The sequence below is a fragment of the Cydia amplana genome, chromosome 3, assembly GCF_948474715.1.
Source record: "Cydia amplana chromosome 3, ilCydAmpl1.1, whole genome shotgun sequence".
Classification (NCBI taxonomy): domain Eukaryota; kingdom Metazoa; phylum Arthropoda; class Insecta; order Lepidoptera; family Tortricidae; genus Cydia; species Cydia amplana.
The window spans coordinates 10,294,607-10,319,028 of record NC_086071.1 but is presented as its reverse complement, the minus strand read 5'-3'; the positions used below and the strand labels follow the sequence as shown (position 1 = coordinate 10,319,028).

General features: G+C 37.0%; 1 long non-coding RNA gene across 1 annotated transcript; it reads left to right on the top strand.

The window, feature by feature from the left end:
• The first annotated feature begins 1,706 nt into the window (after nucleotides 1-1,706).
• Nucleotides 1,707-24,045, top strand: LOC134662944 (uncharacterized). The gene is made up of 2 exons (XR_010098109.1): nucleotides 1,707-2,050; nucleotides 23,546-24,045. It is a non-coding gene; the product is annotated as an uncharacterized LOC134662944 (long non-coding RNA).
• Nucleotides 24,046-24,422: the final 377 nt, after the last annotated feature.

Sequence of the window (24,422 nt, the reverse complement as noted above, 5' to 3'; positions counted from 1 at the left end):
TTTTTCTTATACTACAAACGAGAGAAGGGGAGGAGAACCCAAAAAGCTGGTACCCCGCCTAAAGCGGTTAGGCTGTTTTTATTGCGAAATTAAGTACGAATTTCAAAGTATGCTGTCACGTGGCTTTCCCTAGCCCGGCTGTTGGCTTTACCCAAAGGAAAACCGCAGACAATACAATTACTAAAACTTACCAAATCTAAAACATCAAATAGGTGCTAACTATTTTCATCAACTATTCAGGGGTTCCATAGGATAGTACAATATTAGTCTTTGTGACACATCATTTATTACTACCTTAAACTTGGGAAAATTGTAATATATAGTGGTGAAATAGGTATATCAAATTAAACTAGTTTATCGGATAAAAAAACACTTTAAATGTAAGGCCTGAGTGGACGCTCGAAGCGGAGCGTACGGCGGGGCGTGCAGCGTGGCGTCGAGCTCCCAAATGATTTGAGCAGCGTGCACTAAGGCCGCTCCTATACGCTTGCATTTGTTTAACATGCACGCCGCACGCCCCGCCCCGCTGCACGCCCAACTCGAGCGTCCACTCAGGCCTTACACTAAGAGTAAGATAAATAAAAAATAAACAGCAAATGAATATACGTCAACGCGAGTAGCATTGTGCTATAGTACCTACGTATAGTCTGATTTGCATTCACGTCGTCGCTTGTTTTAAACGCGAGCGCTATTGAAAATCTTCATCCCTTAACATTTTGTTTTAAATTATGTACATACATTCATGAAATCATTGGTAACGCTATTTTCCTGCTTGCATTAAGAAATGAATTAGGTATTTTATTAATTCTGCCCATGACTTTGTCTTCGTGGGATAATGGTGATTGATTCATAACTGTCATAATTATGTCCCTTCCTCGGGCTTCAAACTATCTTTACCAATTATCACCTAAATCGGTTTAGCAGAAAGCGAAAATAGATAACCGACAGACAGACATACATACTGACGGCGCGATTCAGGAAATGAATTAGACATTAACTAGATACGATATAGTAAAGATATGTGACGTTCCACGGCAAAAGGTACCTTATGGCGGCTGGCGCTATCGCCGCAATAATATTGGAGCGGCGATAATAATAGCGTAAGCGCCAACCGCCATAAAGGTACCTTTTCTCGTGGAACGTCACAATTATCTTTACTATTTCATATATAGTGATAATCTCTAATTAATTTCCCGAATCGCGGCGCCAGCCGCCATAAGGTACCTTTTGCCGTGGAACGTCACATATTTTTACTATATCGTATCTAGTTAATCTCTAATTCATTTCCCGAATCGGGCCGTGAGTTTAATTAGAAATAAATTCCTTATACATTATTTTATTAAGATGACTACCAACCAATTTAATCAAAACCCAGTGGAAAAAAAACCTATTTTCTAATGTATCTGGATTCCCTATCGAGCATGGGATGTAATGCTCTTATAGGATTACCTGTTGGCTTTCAATATCGGAAATGCAAAGCTTTTGTAGTGGTGAATAGTGATTCTGGTTTGTATCAAGTCTAGGTATTAATACAATTTCTTTTGATGCAGACATTTAATGCAGGCGTTTGGTTAAATATGTTAAATAAACTTCTGTGTTCTGGAAACTTTCTATAGTATATTCTAAATTAAATAAGAGATACCATATCAAATTATGACAACACAAAAGTTTCTATGTACCTACTCGTAGTGTGTGAAGTAATAAAAAGCGGCCAAGTGCGAGTCGGACTCGCCCATGAAGGGTTCCGTATTTAGGCGATTTATGACGTATTAAAAAAAACTACTTACTAGATCTCGTTCAAACCAATTTTTGGTGGAAGTTTGCATGGTAATGTACATCATATATTTTTTTTAGTTTTATCATTCTCTTATTTTAGAAGTTACGGGGGGGGGGGGGAGGACACATTTTACCACTTTGGAAGCGTCTCTCGCGCAAACTATTCAGTTTAGAAAAAAATGATATTAGAAACCTCAATATCATTTTTGAAGACCTATCCATAGATACCCCACACGTATGGGTTTGATGAAAATTTTTTTTTCGAGTTTCAGTTGTAAGTATGGGGTACCCCCAAAATTTATTGTTTTTTTCTATTTTTGTATGAGAATCTTAATGCGGTTCACAGAATACATCTACTTACCAAGTTTCAACAGTATAGTTCTTATAGTTTCGGAAAAAAGTGGCTGTGACATACGGACGGACAGACAGACGGACAGAGGGACAGACGGACAGACAGACAGACAGACATGACGAATCCATAAGGGTTCCGTTTTTTGCCATTTGGCTACGGAACCCTAAAATGGGTGCTCATGGGGAGAATACGCACTGTGGCGGGCTCGCAATGAAACATGGCTTACAAAATAAATAAGTCTTTATTTACTTGAAACCTAATACAGTAAGTATTACAGCCTTATACAAAAAAACTAGTAAGGTCGATTTTTAGGTCATATACTCGTAAATGTTGCTGCGCCTGCGATTTTGTTTGTGTAGAACGATAAAAACTATCCCATGTCTTTTCCATGTTTCAAATTATCTCCTTACCAAATTTCATCTAAATTGGTTTATGCATGAAGAGGTAACAGCCACCAACTGCCGTATTCGAACTTCAAGATACTCACAAGAGACGACACGTACTAGATCCATTCTAGATACGTTATAGTTTAGATTTCAACTAGTTCTATTTTGCAGCGCAATTCGGGCAACCAATGTCACTTTTACGATAGATCGTGTTAGATATCTATTAGATGTGAGTTAGATCTCTTAGTAATATTTTGTGGAAATCGTTCAAGAGTATCTCCAGAATCGCGGAAATGTCAAATTTGACAGATTAGATCTTAAACATATCGTTATCGTATCTTGGCGATGTCTAAAAGATATCTAATAAATAGATGTCTATTACAAAATCCGAATCGAGCCCATAGACTCATATTCGCATCATAATAATATTATTAGGAGTAGTAAGGATTATTTTCATTCAGTAATACTAGTAATCTGTAAAATGACTTTCGTTTCTAAAAGCAACAATCTCCATTTCCCTATATAGGCCATCGATTCACATCTCATCCTTAATCAGTCTGAGAGAGAATCTAATTAAACCCGCGCGGGTTACGCGAGAACGCTTTTATGATGGAGCCGGTTTAAAAAGACTTTGCGGAGAATACTAAACAGCTTAAAGTTAGTACATGTCGGTTAAACAATAGGGTATTCTCATACTAGTCAAATCAGTTTCTTTTTTTGAACTGTCAAAACGATTTGCTAATATGGAATTTATATGAAACATTAGGTACATTACGGTCAACTCGCCTACTTTTTATATTTCTATCCGATTTATTAAATAGAACTTGTGTTTAAAAATAACTGCAATTTATGTTTTTGTAATAATTATCTGGAGTTTTTGTATAAATTATTTTAAATACAGTATAATACCCAATTGGGTGTACTGGAAGAATCAAAGTAAGTACATAATTAGAAAACTAAGTCATCAAAGTTTATGTGACTGCTTCATAATGAAAAGCATTAAAAAAAATAAAAAAAATAAAAAAATCATTTATTAATCATACATTTAAAATACCTACGAGTGTAGGTTTATGAAACGAACGAAATCAGTACTGCTTAAAATATTAAACAGTTTTCTACTGACAATGGACTGGACAAGGAAAAAATGGCACGTCTGTAAACTAATAACGGTAAGATTAATAGTACAACTAACTGAGCACTATGCACCGGCAGGAACAGTGAAAAATGACTCCGTACTTCCATTATGGTAAAAGCAATGTTAGCTTTAGTGACTTGACTTTCTCCGTCTCATTTTTCTAAGTCTAAGGAAATAAGTTTAAAATTAAATAGAAGTTAAAATTGGTGTAATATATTTATAAGTGTATCTTGGAACCTACTGATCCATGATTAGTCTCCATTTAGTCTAGCTGACTAAGTAGTGTTTTGAAATACGCGGCGATGCGATGCGACGAAACGATTGGTTTATGCTGCAGTGTCATCTACAGCACGATGATAGAAATGTACTTTATCCGAGCACCAAAACTTAAAAAAAAAAATAGTATAAGTAAATATAATAATGATTCATGGGTCAGTAACTGTGGCGTAAAGCCAGTGGACTGTAGTTTTTTAAGTTAGTTCATTCGACACTATACTGCTTTATCTGATGGTAGAAGGGCTTACCGGTATTTGTGGTCTGCAGGTGGCAGAGGCCTCTGCGGGTGGATGGATTGCTCGCTGGTGGCTTCCTCGTTATTTTAAGGCACTGCACACTGTTTTCTGGTATATTTCGCGAATTCAGATATTCTTTCTGTTGCGATGTTTTGATGACACTGACACCGTTAGTTATTACTTTTTAGACCATTGCGAATGTGTCGCCGGCCAGTAGCCTCGCTACCTCAAATAAATCAGTATAGCAGTAGGTTGAATACTAAACACCCCCCACCGAAAGCACTATGTGGCTTTCTCATAATATGAAAAAGAGAGAACAGAACTTGCGCATGTATAGGCGCGAAAATAAAATAAAATATATGCAATTAATGCGATAAAAGAAGGGGATTTAGTGAGTATAAGGCAGAGGACACAGTTTATTAACAGGTCTCAAAAAGGAATTGTTAGCTCTTGTGCGCAGAGTAACCTTGCGCACAATGCCGTCTAAACCGGGATGTTTTTGTTGGACAATTGCAAGTGGCCAACTGCAAGGAGAAACTCGGTCGTCCTTGACTAACACTAAGTCCCCTACATTAATATTGGGAGGCGAGGTGAACCATTTTGACCTTTGCTGTAAGGTATGTAAATAATCTTGGCTCCATTTCTTCCAAAACAGTTGAGAGCAATTTTGCAAATATTGCCAACGTGATAGATGATTTACAGGTACAGACTGCAAATCATACTCTGGTACAGCTGTCAGACTCTTGCCTATCAAGAAGTGTCCAGAAGTTAGGACATTAAACTCATGAGGATTATCACTAGCTGGCAGAGCGCATAATGTCCGTGAATTCATTATGGCTTCAATTTTACAGAAAATTGTTGTCAGCTCCTCAAAAGTCAAGGCTTTGTCACCGACAGCACGCACAAGATGGTATTTCGCAATACGAACGCAACTCTCCCATAAACCACCCATGTGAGGGGCGCTAGGAGGATTGAACTGCCAGTTAATCAAGCGCTGAGCGCAGCCGTTAAAAATATCCTGTTGAGTGCTCTTGTCAGACATGAATTTCTGAACATCAGCAAGATGTTTACTGGCTGCTGTGAAATTCGTCCCGCAATCGGAATAAAAGCATGCCGAAAGACCGCGACGGGATACGAATTTGTCTAGAGTAGCCAAAAAGCAATCGGCAGATAGAGAGGAGAGCGTTTCCAAATGCACGGCTTTAGTTGAAAAGCAAACGAAGACCGCTAAATAAGCCTTCTCTATCTTGGCATTGCGCCGTAAGCTTTCCTTTATATAAAAGGGTCCGGCCAGGTCCACACCTACATGCTCAAACACCTTATTAGGTAACAGACGAGTTGATGGAAGGTCACCCATTTTAGGCTGCAGCAGAGTGGGTCTACATTTGTAGCAGCTCTTGCACTTTGAATGAATGGAACGAATTAGGCTACGAGCCGACAAGATCCAATATCTCTGCTTGAGAATATTCTGCAAGGTCTGCGGACCTGTGTGTAAATATTTCTTATGAAAATATTCAACCAAGAGCTTTGTAAACCTACTTTGCTTCGGCAACAATATAGGATGCTTCGCATTGTAAGGCAAGTCAGAGTGCGGGATACGACCCCCCACCCTGAGGAAGCCTCGATCGTCAAGAAAGGGTGCAAGCTTCCTTAACGAAGGGATGTACGTTACGCCCTTTTTCAAAGTTTCAATTTGCTCTTTGAAATAAGCTGCTTGTACTAATTTGATCAAGCAATCATGGGCTTGATTCAAGTCTTTTGTCGTTAAAACTTGGTCGCAAATCGAAACGTCACCACGGAATCGTCGCAGTAAACGTAAGATCCAGGCGATGCTTCTTTGCATTCTAGAATAAGAAGAGAACTGGTTGCAAACACGATCAACGAATTCCAGTTTACCTTCTTCTCCCGTTTGTTGAGATAGTAAATTAAATGTATTTGTATTTAATTTCATCTCTGGGATTTGTGTTTCACATTTGTTTATGAAAGTGGAAACAGGCCAATTCTCACAATCGTCATACATCCAGGCAGGCCCTTCAAACCACTGAGTGTTACCAGCCATGAACTGCGACGGAGAAACACCTCGCGAGGCGACGTCTGCCATGTTGTTTTCGCTGTTCACATGACGCCACGCATGAGGAGGTATTGACTCTGTTATTTGTGTAACACGGTTACACACAAATGTTTTTAATTTATAAGCGTCAGTTTGTAGCCACGCCAAGACAATAGACGAATCTGTCAAAGCTGTGATTTTTGTCACATTAACCCGAATTAAGCATTCACACGCGTACTTCATTAGTTTTGCAAGAAGTGCTGCGGCCATAAGTTCCATTTTCGGGATAGTCTGAACTTTGACAGGTGCTACCTTTGACCTTGCCATCAACAATCTGCACTTAACGTTAGACTGATGTCGTGAGATGACGTAGATGCAGGCGGCGTACCCACGAGAAGACGCGTCGCTAAATCCAACAAGTTCGCATTCAGTTACATTTGGAAGCAAGATATGCCGTTGAATCTGCAACGCGGATAGTCGGGGTAGTTCGTCAATGAACGTCAACCACTGCTCGCATACGTCTTGAGGAAGTGGATCATCCCAACCGAGACCCACCTTCCAAAGGTCCTGAAGAATGCACTTTGCAACAAATGTGCATGGAGCAATGTATCCAACAGGATCATAAATTGACGCAAGAGTCTTCAGTACAGATCGCTTAGTATTGACGGTATCTTGTTTGTTCAATGAGAAGCTGAACGCGTCAAACACCGGAGACCATTTCAAGCCTAAAAGCTTAATTGAAACGTCATCCCTGTCCTTTTGAAAAGTGACAGTAGTTTCACGATGTTCGGCCGGGACGCGCTCAAACAACTGTTCAGAGTTGCTCGACCACTTCTTAAGCACAAGTCCTCCGCACTGTAGCATATTAATCAACTCGTCCTGTAATGCACATGCCTGAGAGAAGGTGGCGCATGACCACAGAATATCATCCATATAGATGCCTTGACGTACAACTTCAGCAGCAGAAGGGAAACGTTCGCCTTCATCACTGGCTAATTGTAGTAAAGTGCGTATGGCCAGAAATGGACTCGAACTCACGCCATATGTCGTTACTGTCGTTGTATAATCTTCCGCTAACGACGTACCCAAAAATGGTTTCAATAACCTTTGGAATGTTCGGCTTGACAGTAGTAGGCTTGTCCATAATAAATTCGGACACGACGCCATTGTCCAGTAGAATATCCACCGATGACTTCTCGAAAAACAACGGGTCAGCCAATTCAAAATTCTTGTATTCTTCCACAACTTCTGGCGGAAACGAAACATTTGGCATTTCAGATGACACTTTCTCCACGACGACCATCTCCACCTGGAAACTCGGAACGTCCAATTTACACGGCTTCAAGTCGCACGTCACCATGCCAAAGTTTTTGACAAGTTCACCTCCAAGTCCTGATACTGTGTAAGGACATTTGTTGCGAGGTAAGCCCAAACGTTGAGCACAATTCAAAGTAATAAATGAGCTTTGCGCTCCAGAATCAAGAACAGCACGGCAGTTCTGATGTTGTCCGGTGATGTCAACCACTAGAGTCCTCGTAGTCCCCAACACTACACCGTAAGAACCTGAATTTTCACTCACGGAGTGAAGATTCTCAGTTCCAGTTGGAGCGGGCGTCACACTCACGGAGCGCGGCGGCGAAGGCCCCGCTGCATGCACGGCAGCGCGGGGCGTCTGCAGGGTCGGCACGGCCGGAGCCTGCAGAACACTTGCATCCCGATGTAGCAAATAATGATGAGGCTGAGAGCAAACTCCACAAGTCATATTGCTCTTACAACTTGACGCTTCGTGACCACTTTTCAAGCAGTTGCTGCATATCTTCAAGGCGTTGACACGGTCAATCCTATCTTGAATCAACAGTTTACGAAACTGTTCGCAACGATAAATCAGATGATTTGAGTTGCAATGCACGCAAGTCAGTTTGTTTCGGTACGAATTATTTTGAGTATCATTATTACGCGAAACAGTTAATCCAACCTTTTGCGAAGACGAGGTCGCGTTCGAATATTTGAAACTGGCAGGTTTATGACTCGGTTGTGTGAAGTTGACAGGTGACTTCACTTTGACTTGTTGATGGTTTATAGTCCGGGAGCTAGTACTAGGAAAAGTATGTTCCAACACTTTTATTTGTTTGTTCACAAAATTTATTAATTCCGCGAAAGTCGGTAATTCATTTTGATCGCGGCTTTCTTCAAACAATTTCCGAGAATGACTGTCTAGCCCGCGAAGTGCCAGATGGCAGAATAGATAGTCGTCCAAGTTCTCAATCTGCAAGGCGTGAATAGCTTTCAAGGAATGGTCAAAAGTCTCCACGAATGAGGTTAAATTCGCTGCACTGTCTTTTGTCAAAGGTGAAAAATTCAGCATTTTATCCAGATACCTGCCGGTCAACGCTCTGACATCTTGGTACTTATCAAGTAAGCTTTTCCAAACTACAGGATAGTTGTAAGACGTGATCGGAAGACTCTTGACAATATTCAGTGCTGGGCCTTTGACACAAGACAGCAGATAATGAAATTTATCTATGTTCTCGAACTTGCGACTGTGAACCAAAGACACAAATGTATCATGAAATGTGGCCCAATTCTCCACCTGACCATCAAATTCAAACAAAGTCAGCTTCGGTAAATGTGGCCTAGCGAAACAATCATCCTTGGTTTCAGTGAAATTATTTTTGGTTGGCTCCTGGACTATACGGCTGCAGTTCAAAGCTACCTTTTTACAAGCAAAATATAAATCGTCGAAACTTTCTAACGAGCTTGTTGAAGGTTCAGCTTTGGGGTTTGCCTGCATCTCCAGCATGATAATCTCCATGACAATTTTTTCGAAGTCGCAACGTGCGTCATCGAGTTCCGAAAACTGTACCATGTAATCTTGCACCGAGTCTAGACTATCCAATTTAACAGTTTTGGATACATCATAAGCCTTTTGTAATTTGTTAAACAAATATTCTTTTTTGAGTGTCAACGTATTTATTTGCAATAACAATTGCACCTCGCCTTCCGCCATTGTTTGTCACGGACAAAAATGTATAACGAATTGGATATTTTATTGAAATAAATATCAGTAAAATCGTAGAAATAAATAGGAAACAGCGAGATAATATGCGGATACGATCCGCAAGGGAAACGCAACGGTTAGCCTATAGAAGTAAGAATAGAAGATAGGATTTTGGGGAAAAAATAAATCTGGGAGGGTTCGAAATTTGGGAAATTTAAGAATCGGCTCGGAGGCCAGAAAATGTGGCGTAAAGCCAGTGGACTGTAGTTTTTTAAGTTAGTTCATTCGACACTATACTGCTTTATCTGATGGTAGAAGGGCTTACCGGTATTTGTGGTCTGCAGGTGGCAGAGGCCTCTGCGGGTGGATGGATTGCTCGCTGGTGGCTTCCTCGTTATTTTAAGGCACTGCACACTGTTTTCTGGTATATTTCGCGAATTCAGATATTCTTTCTGTTGCGATGTTTTGATGACACTGACACCGTTAGTTATTACTTTTTAGACCATTGCGAATGTGTCGCCGGCCAGTAGCCTCGCTACCTCAAATAAATCAGTATAGCAGTAGGTTGAATACTAAACAGTAACAATTATTTTTGCGTCTTATTAAAATTAATACATATTATATTACTTTTGTTTCATTATGCCCTCTTAGTCAATTCAAGCTTAAATCTTTCTCCATAACTATCGCTATCGGGGGTCGAAAATGCCTGAATGGCTTTGAGATTGCTCTGAATGATAGGTTATATCTGCAATTATGTTACATTTTTTTAAATACGTAAAGTACGTTATGTCTACCACAAGTTATATTTTAATCAATGAATTGATGATTTTCTGAACGATGCTTGAATGAAGTTTGATCCATTTTCTGTATCTTTCTTTTTACAAAAGCCGTGAAAGGAGCAGAGCGATTGTAATCCAAGTATTTCGAATTTGTATTAATTGTGTGCCCCGCTCTTTGAAATGTCATTTTGAATAAATGCCACTTCAAAGTGAATGACATTAAGTCGTTTTGTATCACGAAGTGAGCAAAATAGAATTTTATTCATGGTTATTAGCTCACTTTTACTCAAGCTGCTGAGGTTGAAAAACAATTACACTCATTTACAATACTGAAAATCGAATGAGATCGTTTTAAGATTTTCAATGGAACCTTAAAATCTCAGTCCTGATAGCTCATCTCTAAGATCTCGACGAGGCACGCTAATGTCTCATTGTGCGAGGCGAGACAGCATTCAAGTGGCTTTTCACATCAAAGGCGGTTTTCTCTTTGAGCCACCGTACATCTAGGAAGAGTGATATTCGCCGTTGAACTCTTGAGGAGCCAGGGCCGACAGCGACACAATGGTGCTTTGTTTTTCTAGGTTTTAAAACAACCGATAACTGCTGCTGTGACCCAATTCTCTGAGAGCTGAAAATGTGATCGGATCAGATTTATTGAACCAGCTATTCTTCCGTACCCATTTATATAGGTATTTCACAGAATTTTATACTCTGTATATTGTTTAAAATTGTTCATATAATCTAAACCATACGCTTCTGAAAGTTTCTGTTTCGTTTCATGAGATGTCCTTTAAAACAAAAACATACTCGCAATTTGGTCATCATTCATAATTTCAATCGACATGCTCTCGTGACAGGCTTATCCCAGTCCATAACTTGTGTCACATATAAAGGGTATAGCCGGGTAAGCATGGCCAAACTGCCCTTAGCGAAAAAAACAATTTCCTTTTACTGGATTATTAACCTATGTATATGTAGTGCTTTCACCAAATATTAAGCCTGAAATGCTTCAGATTTAAAAAAAAAATGCAAAAAAAGTAAAATCATTTTTATTTTATTACAGCCAAAGTAATAATCCGATTTCTTTGTAATTTGGGTATGTTGTATATACAATTAAGGTCGCTTTCTGAAAAAAATAATATTGAATTATCTCTTAAAATAATAGTAAAAAATTGAGATTAAAATTTTCAGAAAAATAAAAAAATACGTGCGAGATAGCGACAGTTACCAAATTTACATATTTTATGTAGAATTTAATAATGTTTAACATATATTTTTTTCAAAAATTAAAATCGGGATTAACAGTGTGAAAAACTCGAATTTGTAACATCCCATAATACTCTCTCTTCATACAAGCAAAGCTAAGTAGTCGTAAACGAATGAAGTATATTGTGAACTCAGTCTTTACGAATTTGAATTTAGAATGTGACGTATTTTATTCATCAAAGGAACAGACATTTTTCAATCGTTAACGCTCTGTATAAAATTCGTGCGTATTTCCTGTTCCCGCGCTTTTTTTAGGGTTCCGTAGCCAAATGGCAAAAAACGGAACCCTTATAGATTCGTCATGTCTGTCTGTCTGTCCGTCTGTCCGTCTGTCTGTCCGTCCGTGTGTCACAGCCACTTTTCTCCGAAACTATAAGAACTATACTGTTGAAACTTGGTAAGTAGATGTATTCTGTGAACCGCATTAAGATTTTCATACAAAAATAGAAAAAAAAACAATAAATTTTTGGGGTTCCCCATACTTCGAACTGAAACTCAAAAATTTTTTTTTCATCAAACCCATACGTGTGGGGTATCTATGGATAGGTCTTCAAAAATGATATTGAGGTTTCTAATATCATTTTTTTCTAAACTGAATAGTTTGCGCGAGAGACACTTCCAAAGTGGTAAAATGTGTGCCCCCCCCCCCTGGTACTTCTAAAATAAGAGAATGATAATACTAAAAAAAATATATGATGTACATTACCATGTAAACTTCCACCGAAAATTGGTTTGAACGAGATCTAGTAAGTAGTTTTTTTTATACGTCATAAATCGCCTAAATACGGAACCCTTCATGGGCGAGTCCGACTCGCACTTGGCCGCTTTTTAAATCTCTGAATGCCGTTCGCCCTAGCCGCATACAGCCACGGAGTTTAAGGTCCGCGCTCAGCGAAATAAGTCGCGTTCTAAATTCAAATTGCGTTGGGAATATAACTTTCTAGTATAACGTACAAGTTATTTTGTATGAAGAGAAGGTATTATGGGATGTTACAAATTCGAGTTTTTAACACTGTTAATCCCGATTTTAATTTTTGAAAAAAATATGTGTTAAACATTATTAAATTCTACATGAAATATGTAAATTTGATAACTGTCACTATCTCGCATGTATTTTTTTTATTTTTCTGAAAATTTTCATCTAAATTTTTTATTATTATTTTAAGAGATAATTCAATATTATTTTTTTCAGAAAGCGACCTTAATTGTATATACAACATACCCAAATTACAAAGAAATCGGATTAGTACTTTGGCTATAATAAAATAAAAATAATTTTTCTTTTTTTGCATTTTTTTTTTAAATCTGAAGCATTTGAGGCTTAATATTTGGTGAAATCACTACATATACATAGGTTAATAATCCAGTAAAAGGAAATTGTTTTTTTCGCTAAGGGCAGTTTGGCCATGCTTACCCGGCTATACCCTTTATAAAGCTATACGAGTTTTTGCTCGATGTTTTGATATTTTTGCAAGTTAAAAATATATTTATACCTACAAAAAAACAACTCTTACTTAGAATTTAATGTTACACTGAAACCTAAAAAGAACCTTTCGATGGATAAGAAGAATCTAAAAATAAAATCAAACAAGTGCTGCTTTAGAAAGTGAATTAGAACTGATTGTGTTAATTTCTCATCACCTAATTAATTCTATTGTAAACTCCTGCATTAAAGAAATATATCCAACCAAGTAGGTAAGTAAATGAAAATCAAACATATTTAAATTATTCATTATGAATATACAAATTCCGATAGTCTCTTTTCTCATAATTAATATGAGTAATCATAGATACGGATTTCAATAGTCCGTATTTAGAGAAATCACATTACTCGCCAATACTTACTAAAAACATTCGCTGCTGTATGAATCAGAAACGTACGAAGTTGATTGAGGTAAATATTATTAGCATAATTTAAAAAACATGGAAACAAGGGCTGACTGAGTTCGTTGTAAACATAGACTAGGAATCCTCTAGACGGAGTTTAGAGCAATTATTTCATGAAACCGATGCTGCCAAAAATACGGGGGTGCGGGGGACGAGGTGAGCGGTCCGTTCCAAGACACGGACCAATAACGGCACGGGATTCTGACACTTTGACTCGAAGATGGAGTAAAACTACCGTATATAGTGGCAGAGGGGGTAGCGTTACTATGCTCAGTCTAGAGGATGTCTTGTTTGTGGTTGTAAATCTATTTTGGTTTTGTTTGTGTGCGTTGCGGCTTTAGATGTGAGCATAAGTGCATTGGAAGGGTGTGTAAAAATGGTTTATCTATTAAACTGCTGTAACTTCGACCCACTTCCTTCTTTTTAACCGACTTCAATTCGAAAGGAAGCGGTTCTGTATTCCGTTGTAGTTTTTTTTTATAATTGAGAACCGGAGGGTCGGAGCTTGGGAGTTGAGGTTCCGGAGGTTCAGAGTTGAGGGGTCGGGGGTTAGGAGTCAAGGGGTCTGGGGCTGTGGAGTCGGGGAATGGTGGTTGTCAAAAGTTGACTTTTGTACAATTCAGGTAGGTAGGACCAGCACAAATTTCAACTGATATGTCGGGAGCACTATTTTTCTTAGATTTTACATCCTATCACAACAATAACTTTTTACTGGAAACTTTTGACGACAGCGCCATCTAACTCTGAGATAACGTCCCTGATTGCGTTTTTTAACATCTTTATATCCGCGTGTTTCTATGGTTGCCGGTAAAGGAAAACTTCTATGTTAGACTTTTATAAGGAATGTTGTTAGCGGATTGGTCGTTTCCGGGTTTTGTTTATTTTACGTTTTTATTAAGGCAGTGAGGGGTGAAAACGTGAAAAGAGCTTCTAAGAAACTCGAGATGCTTTTTAAGTAATCTCATCAAAGATTGTGTTACCTAATAAAGAATTACTGGTAATAAAAAGAGGGGAAGTTTACACCAAACATTCATTCCGTGACTTCATCCGTAGAAATCGTTAAAAAAACATATAACTTGGTTACTAATTTGCACAAAAAAGATAATTAATGATTAGCTGGTTAAAAAGATGCACAACAAGAACAAGAAAAAACCAGAAGAATATTTTAACACTTATTTTTATTTCCGTTAATTTCAAGGGTTCTTTCCAGAAAAAAATATTTTTCTCAAAAAACAACGGCATATTTTTTACTCCGTTTTGGAGATAATCAATTGGTTGGAGTTATTCCCAAGTAACTTTAATTAAAAATGTCATTAAGTCTTTCCTTTGGGGTGTTTTACTGGGAAATGTAATGTAATTTGTAAATACCTATTCAATTAGAAAATTTGGCCATAATACTACGAGGACTAGGTAGAAGAACTTAGGCTGCTCTTTAAATAAAACTTTAATATACATCTCCATCTGATTACCTAAATAATTTTAAACCATTTTTCCTCCAAAGTGCACAGAGAGCTTTCAGAGAGCAAACTTTAAAAAATTTAAAATAAGTAAGTACCTATATTTGTTTCAAGAAATTACTTAGAATTCCAAGAGAGTAGTACAGTAATTCTCATAGAAATACCGAAATGTAGCGGCTCGGCTCTTACTTTAACAGACCTTCGTTCAATGTTTTACAAAAATATAATTTTGCCACATTGGCCATCGCCAAAAATTTAAAAATTTCATCCATCATACGCTTTGTCAAACTATAAATAAACATTAAACTTGTAACGCAAACTTTCCAATAAGCAATTTTTAGTTCACATAGAGACTACTAGATGGCACTAGTAGTCTACGATACCAATGTTAACAATTACAATATTTTACCTTTCCTGTAGCTTTAAAATTCCGAAACTTTGTGTTTTGTATTGCCTAGATATTTATGAAAGTGTAATGAATGTGTACATCAAGATTAGTGACACCTAGTCAAACTCATATGTATACTGCAAACAAGTATTCATAGATGACGCTAGTAGCATCATATCTCGTTCCTGTAACCTGTAAAAATACAGACCTTCATGTAACGTATTACTAAAAATATATAGATTGTACCCAAATTGTGTAACGCCTAATAAACAGGCATGTTAGTACGACCTAATGCTGGGGCCACACTAAAGGCTGCCGGGAAACGCCGTTGATTATCACGATAATCCCAGTGTGGCCATATGAAAAGGGGCGGAGGAAAAGGGAGGTGTTTCCCAGCGTTTCCCGTTAGTGTGACCACGGCATAAAGTTTTACCCAATTTCCTGCTAGATTTCACTGTACAATGCACATAGAGAACGTACATCGCGGTGTTAAGATTTTTCCTGGCATAAGGACCCAATGCACAAAGTATTATTCATAACATAATGATATGAAGAAAAATCGCAGGGAGGGACTAAATTTGCGTGCGGGTTTGTATACCGCCAGGCCAGGGACTGTTCCGGACCATATATAATGTATAGATAGTTATAATTCCCTTTGTGCTCGAGTACAGTGCTGGCTATAACATAATTATTATACCTATAAAAATGAATTAATAAATCAAATCGGAGCCGGACAGTTGGGTGCTATTCCTTGCTAGCCAAACGCTTAAAAAATCCTATATTTTGAAATAAAAAAATACTGTCATCTCTATAAACTCAACTTGAAACAAATAATCTTAATTAAACGTCACGCCAAAAGCTACCCCTTTACAAACTTGACTCAAATCAATTAAAACCCATTACAAATAAATATTCAGGGCAGTCATCGGATCCAAATTCCAATCTTGCCAATATTGTCGCTCTCAGAATCGAACCTGTAATCTTTCAATTACAAATTCAAGTGCGATTCGTTCCAATTAACTTTCACATTGATCTGGGACCGGCCGTCTCCGAAGTCTTTTATTCGAGCTGCCAATTTAATCAAAATATCAAGTGGTTTCGTTTGGTTTTTTTACTTTGAGCTTCCGTCGGAGTAATGAAAGATATGAATTCAAAGTCACGTTTTCACAGCGGAAAATTTTTGGTTGACGTACTTGCCTAAAATAATTGGAGCATTTTGTGTTATGTTCTGAAAAAGCCGTGGTTAGGTACATTTGGGACAGAAGTAGTAGGCTGAGGGGGAAGATAATATTATGTATCCAATCGAAAAACTTTTCATGTAAAGTCAATGTCATGGTGCCAAGACAGTTAAATACCTATTTAACACTATACTGTATTTTCTTTTCCGTTAATTTCAAGGGTGCATTCCTGAGCTTAATAAATCAATCAACTTTCTCAATGACACCGGTATTCTAATTAACGCCATTTCAGAGATAGGTAATCAATAATTATTATTTTTCCGATAAGGCCCCTACGAGCGTGTACAATTGCCTTAGGGCCTGTTTACATATTGAGTAGACAACTGCAGCTGCATTACTGAATCTATCAATTACTACCGCGATTATGACGTTGATTGCGTCACTTATATTATGTCCATCTCTCGTGAGTGTGACGCACTGACGGACAAGCAAAATGACGCAACTAACTACCTATCACTTGAAGGGACTATTCACTTAAGAACGGCATCGTCGTGCAATACCTAATGAACAAGTTAGGCCCACTTGCACCATCCCACTAACCCGGGGTTATGCGGTTAAACCGTTAACCTAATGTCAAATTGTACTGGTAACCATGGTAACTCCTGATTTAACCGGTTAACCCCGGGTTAGTGAAATGGTGCAAGGGGCGCTTAGAGTTAATAGTCAAGGTCACTGGGTTCATCAGACTCATTAGCGACTGCTGAAGTGATTGTAACATGTACGTATAGGTACATAATACAAGAGAATTAAAATGACTATGAATCAACTTCCCACACAGAAACATAACTTTTTGCTCGATCCGTCAACATAACGGGCCACAAAAACAACAATCAATCTATCAACATCGAAATTCCTAAATCCCATCTGAGTGGAAGTCAAAATTCACAAGTCCTGTAAAAGATTACAGCTAGAGTTCCGTTGTTTGCCACAAGTAATATGTCAACGTCGCAATAATTCATTCTGTCACCTCGAATCACAACATTTCGGGAAATAAACATTTACTTACTATGTTAAATTTTGATCATTTGCAGTGGAGAGTATTTTTGCAATGTCTAAGTTAAACCCAACTTAAATTATTTAAAAACGCCACTTAAACAAAACTTCACCACAAATTCAATTACCACTCGTAAGATCCTGGAAAAGCTAAACAAAGGAAAGATTACACACATCGTGGAACAAGAGAATAAAGGGATACATCTGTCTTTTAATTAAAAGAGCCTAATTATTTCACTGGTAAGGATTGCGACTGGGGCGTGATTATTTTTCCTGTGATAGTAATTTCTTTAAAAAGGATTCTTCAACGCTGCTTTTGAGGGTGAAGCCTTTGATTTTTGTGATAAGGTGGTAAATAAATCTGTTTACGAAACAAAAACCATTTAAGAATAGAAAGAAAAGAAGAAGAAAATATTTATAAGTAATATCGTTACAAGTTGGTTTGTAAATTACATTACAGTACATTGCATTGCATTTATAGTATTATATTTATAACTAACACATCATTATTAATGTATAAATACCATCAACATTAATGTAGATATTATATTTTGTACATATATTAAAAGGCATCGCTTGGAATTAATTCATCTGAATATGAATTTTGTTGAAGTTATGTTACTGCTCATTAATTTGATTCCTTTAACTGATTTATTTATTCATTAGATAGCTGTATGAATATTTCAAGGGCCAATTTCGAATTCTATTCTTATTATCGTATTAAGTACATAAAAATACTACGAGAAATAAACGGATCATACTAAGAATCGCCAGAGTGAGTACATTTATTTAGTAGTAGGTGGGCCAGACTCGTACACCTTTTTTTAGCAAACTCGTTCGCGTCTTTCCTGTAGACATCGCAAATTTATGGGAACCTAAAGCTAATTTTTACGCGGCACCTTTACAGGCTGGACACATTTTTTCAGTAGGTACTTGAGACTCAAATCAGAAAAACGGGATATCTATGTACCAGAGTCGTTAACTTTGATGGTATTGTCCACAGAAGTAACCTTTTTCTAAAATTTGTTGGACCCAGGTGCCTATATTAGTCAAACTCCTCCTTGGAAAAAATGACTACGTAGGTACTAAACAAGCCATGATAAGGCATGATTTCTAAGTCTTAGCGGACTGCATGGCATTACGCAAGCAAACATAAATGCACAGAGATTTGAATTTCCAACGTAATTTTAAAACAATCGAAGATAACTGATGTCGAGACACGCGCGAGCGTGTCAAGCCAAGTTCAAAAGAAGAGAACTGGCGACGCAGCGGCCGTGTTATATATTTTTGGTGTGTTGTTGAGTTAAAGGAATCGGTAAAGTAAAATTCAGCTGAAATTATTAATTATGGTTAATACTTAACCTTCACATGAACCTTAATTCGTCTCCTTAAAAATTGTTACTTTCCTAGCTTTACTTTAACTCGACCACGCTGCAATTAATTATTTATTAACTTTAAGATACGTCAAATATTCGGATAACATTCGGATATGTCAGTGTCAAAAGTGACGTTTTTGTTTGAAGAAACGTCACTTTTGACACTTGTTTGACAGTGACGTATCCGATCCATATCCTTTCTATATCTAATATTTGACGTATCTTAAAGTTCGAATATGGCTGTTAAACCATTGTTACACGTAGCTTTGAAATTATTAATTAGAAACCATTAAAGACCTACCTAGATGCCATTCAAAATCTTAAGTCTAGATTGCAAACTAGGTACCCACTTAGAGGTGTAAAAGCGAATCATAGCGTTTGAAGTCGCGGAGGGGGACTAGAGTCGCGCCAGACGCACACAGAGTGCTACTTGAAACATCAAAGAATGTGATTATAGGATACGTAGATATGTACATAGCTGTATCACGTGGTCTTTGACGAATGAGATGTTTACTCTATAATGTGTATACAATCTGTTAATGACGACATAATAGCCCACATCACATGCCTTACAAAAATAACGCATTGAACGTATTGAGAAATACAGAAGCTTAAAAAAAACTTTGGTTTTTTTCTGCTTTATTCGTTTTTATCAGACTAATAACCACTGAAATAATAAAATAAAATACTGCTATTTTTTTCCGGTTTTTTGCAACGCTATCCGCAATTAAAGCTCTATTAATGCCAACATTGACTTCCGGTTGCAGCTGTCAAAGAAGCATCGTTGGGAACTCGGTCCGTGATTAAATTAAACGAAAAGTAGTTATTTCTCGTCAAATTACGCCGCAGGTTACAAAAAACAGTGATATACATCGAGCGCCGCGTGAAGTGTACTGAAATACAGCCTGTCCTGTCGAAAAAGTGATTATAACGTGACGAAATCTATATATAGCTACGTATACATTGCGCTATAAATACGAGTTGATTTAACGCACTTCCGACAGTTCCGTCAGTGACAGTTGACATAACACGTTAGTGTTGCCAGACTCGCACGTAATTATTGCCAGAGCGAATAACAAACTACTATTTGGTAGAAAAACTGCTAATTTCGATAACTAAAAACTATGGACGCGCAAATGGAAACACTCTTTGAAAAACTGAAGGAAGAGATGAAAATCCAAACGAAAACATTAACAGATAATTTATCTACCACTATAGAGGAGAAATTAAAACCACTAATACAAGATAATAAGGAACTCAAAGTAGAAGTAGGAAGATTAAAAACAAAAGTTCATATATTGGAGAAGGAAGTTAAGAAGAATAACTTTATACTTCATAAAGTCAGTGAAACCGAGACGTCCACCAACGATCTATTAAAACTGGTGGTAGAAACATTGAATAAACTCAGTGAAATCGCAAACACGGAAAAGTGGGATATATGGGAAATCAGTAAAGTAACAAGGCTAGGAAAGAAAAGAGACGAACCTAGACCGATACTAGTGACAGTAACTTGGAGAAAAATGGAGGTTCTTAAAAACAACAAGCAATTCCATAATAACATCTATGCTACTGAAGACTATCCTAAAGAGATTCTTATAAAAAGAAAAGAACTAAAAGAACAATTGATACAAGAAAGAGAGAAGGGAAAGAAAGCATATATCCGATATGATAAACTTATCATAGAGGACAACACAGGTGAAAAGGAAACCCCCAACGAGAAGAGGAAGCGATCTCCCACACAATCTCCAAATAATGTTCAGAAGAGTTCAGAACGTCCAAGCAATGAACCTGAGAAGAAACAACCTAACAAAAAGAATAAAATAGATGCTCATGCTGTAATGCATTCGAAATAATAACAACTAGCAGGCACCCGGGAGGAAGAAAACAAAACAACTACAATAACAACAAGAACTTAGAATTAATCAACATTCCCCAATCCGGCTGGTCCCCGTGGGGAGTACGACCAACACCCCCTAGAAAAAGTAAACCGAAATGTAAAAACCGAGATATAAAAACAAAATGTAAATCATAACTAACTTAATAAAAACGAGATACCTAAAACAATAAATATATAAATAAAGCAACTCAAGAACGCAAAACAAGAATCTAACCTGAATCAAGCCAGGGACAGAAGACAGGCAAATTCTAGGGGAGGCCTTTGCCAGAAGGCAAACTGACAAGGAAACACCAAGTTAAAAACACAATTTAATATATGTATATAGATTAAGTTGAAATGTCAGAAATAAAGGCTATATTATTATATTATATATTATTATTATTATATTATAATGCCAACATTGATTAAAAAACGCCATTTATTACACAGCTGCACAGCAAAAAGCATTAGTAAGTAGGTACATAATTAATATTCAATCCGAAAAGTTGCGCTATAGATAATATTTTTTTTATTGATACTTATTGGTTTAAATATACAGCGTGTATTTTTAATATTACCTAAAACCGTAACCGAACGTAGGATTTAGTACTATGAACCGATATTGCAAGGTAATTTTAAGTTAGTCTTAACCAGTATAGCGTAATTAATTTCTGAAAAATTATCGAGCAGCACTGTATTGCCTACACTTATTTTATTTCACACAGGGAAGAAAAGGGTCTAGTATTATTTAGTTATTATTATTACGTATTTCCTACATGAGACTACTTGGCAGCCAAAACCAAATCATTGTTGTGTTTAAAAAAATTTTTTATGTTAATAATTATTAACTAGCAAAATTAAAGGTAAAGAATTCTTATTAGAAAACAATACTTACTATTTTATTACAAAACAATTGTCTTGCAACGAACAAATCATATAAAGTTTCATTTCATACTACTACATTTTTGAATACTGTATAATTTTGATGACAACCTTAATATAGTGTTATGAACAAGGCCGTCACATCATAAGCATGCTTTCCTCTTTGGCTGTGACGCAATTTTGCGTCACAACCAAAGTGATATAAGCAACTTGGATTATTCCCAATTCACACCCTTCCCTGGTGCGAAATTCCACGGCAATCTTCAATTATCATTTCAAACATTGGGGGGATTAATTAAATTCCGTACTTGTATAAATCGAAATCGAGATCCCCTATACTATCTTACCTATTACCAAAAGAACGTAACTGGCATAGATGCTCTCCTAAATACGGGTTCTTTTGTTCAAAGGGGTAATGAAAGTGCTGTGCGTTAGACCGTTTCACGATTGGTTCGTATGCATCGGCATTTTGTTTGAAGTTTATTGAGTTGCATCCCTATTTGTAGTATGTGGGGTTGCGATATGAAGTCGCTGAAATTGACCGTGAATTGGGCGTCTAATCGCGGATGTGGGATAAGAGGGGGACTTTACGTCGTAATTAAATGGATGGAGATTGGTATTACCCAGGGTCTTTCTATAGAATGGGCTACGTGCATGAGAAATATTTTATAATGTTTGATCAATAAATGCGTTTATAAATACGAAATTAATTCTAAAATTTGAAATCCGCAACATAGCATTACCATATAGTGTTAGTAAAAGTACTACTAAACTTAGTTTTTCTTATTTCATTTAATAAATGTACCTACCCAATTACCGAAAATAAACAAATTGCGGTACCTAGTGATAAGTAATATATAAAAAAACTAGTAGATTACGTATAGGCATACATATAAGTTATTTACTTACACTATTAATCTACTTTCGTGCTTCAACACGAGAAAATATAATATTTTACTTCACCATTTTACATTACTTAATTAAATTAATACTTCTAATACTCCTGCCAAAGTACTCCACTAAATAATTGAATAGTTGAACAGCCCGACGAACAGCCAGATTAAATTATAAAATCTAATCCCATTTTAAGATATCTTAGTATACCTATTTAAGTTTTTAGACTATTTACTAAGTCACACACAAAATCAGCGGAAGAGAACCTCAAAATATAAGTAAAAAAATCACAGAACATATTAAAGAGGTTAGAATGGCTATCGCGCACAGTTAGTATCGGAACCGGTGTCGCCGCTCGTTACTCTACACAAAAACTAGCTAGCGCCTTGTGTGCGTGGTGAATGGATACGCCTCCTTTAAACACATTTGACGTCTGGCTTCTTAATCTGAACGTTATTGTGGCGCAAAAAGTCATGTTTACTTCATTTTCGGTCAGCGCGGGCGAGTAGCATGCGAGCGTTTGCTCAAAACCCCGCGGCGACACGTACCCTGCTCGCATCGCCATTCTACTTGTTCTGTGGTAAAAATAAAAGGCAGGTTGGATTAAAAACATATTAGCAAACGTAAAGTTGCATGCAGTTAACATGCAGAGAACAACGTCCTAAATAAGTAATACTATACTAGCTATGTAAAATTAATATCCATGTAACTAAAGAAAGGTTTCATTAAAATAGGAGAGTGCCGGAGGGTTTCTGAATCAATAAAAAACTAATTGGGGAGGTCCGGCTATTACAAAGGCCTGCAAACAGGGTAAAATACATTTTCATAGGCTGAGCGGACCTAAGCTTTGAGATTTATTATACAGTAGAAGATAAATTTGGAAGGGTAGATGGGGAAAATCTTAATATTCAATGGCATCCGCAAACCTTTTGACCAGTAATGTTTGTGTTGTTTAATGCATCGCCGTCGGGTGTATATAAATAATGAGTATTAAAATGGAACATTGACCTATTTTATTGGTATTGCTGTTGGTAATAGAGGTAGGATAAATTTATTACTAAAATGGCATCTAAACTAATTTATAATCAAGCCCGTAACGTCTGCAAGCGATACTAAACTTTTTTATATTAAAGGAAAACTGTTTCCGAAACTCACTGTTTCCGGTAAGACTCGAACTTGCGATCTATCGAAACACCGGTCCGATCGCTACTTACCAGAAGCGTACGAATGTTTCCTTTAAGTAATATAAAAAAGCGGCCAAGTGCGAGTCGGACTCGCCCATGAAGGGTTCCGTATTAAGGGGATTTATATAAAAAAAAACTACTTACTAGATCTCGTTCAAACCAATTTTCGGTGGAAGTTTGCATGGTAATGTACATCATATATTTTTTTTAGTTTTATCATTCTCTTATTTTACAAGTTACAGGGGGGGGGACACATTTTACCACTTTGGAAGTGTCTCTCGCGCATACTATTCAGTTTAGAAAAAAATGACATTAGAAACCTCAATATCATTTTTGAAGACCTATCCATAAATATCCCATACGTATGGGTTTGATGAAAAAAAAAATTTGAGTTTCAGTTCTAAGTATGGGGAGCCCCCAAAATTTATTGTTTTTTTGTCTATTTTTGTGTGAAAATCATAATGCGGTTCACATAATACATCTACTTACCAAGTTTCAACAGTATAGTTCTTATAGTTTCGGAAAAAAATGGCTGTGACATACACGGACAGACAGACAGACATGACGAATCCATAATGGTTCCGTTTTTTGCCATTTGGCTACGGAACCCTAAAAATACCGAACCGAACCGTGTAACCGAAAATTCGTACGTGAATAAGACAAGTGTTTTAGCAAGAGCCTATAGCACCAAAACGTGGAATTAATGACGATAAAATACTTATTGAACATTTAACAAATTTTAATTGTCGTTATATTATGTATTATTATTTTAACCGTTAAATATACAGAGTGCTTCCTGTAGCAGGAGCATTAAATTAAACTAAAGGCTGTACTCCTCAAACTGACCAACATTTGTTCAGCAACTTTTAAAGATTATGAATCCTTTAGACTTCCTCTTTTTCGTACAAAATAAATATTGCCTTCAATGTACTCTGACATCAGTATGTTTGACGTTGCTTGTCACGCTTTAAACATAACAAAATTTGCAATACA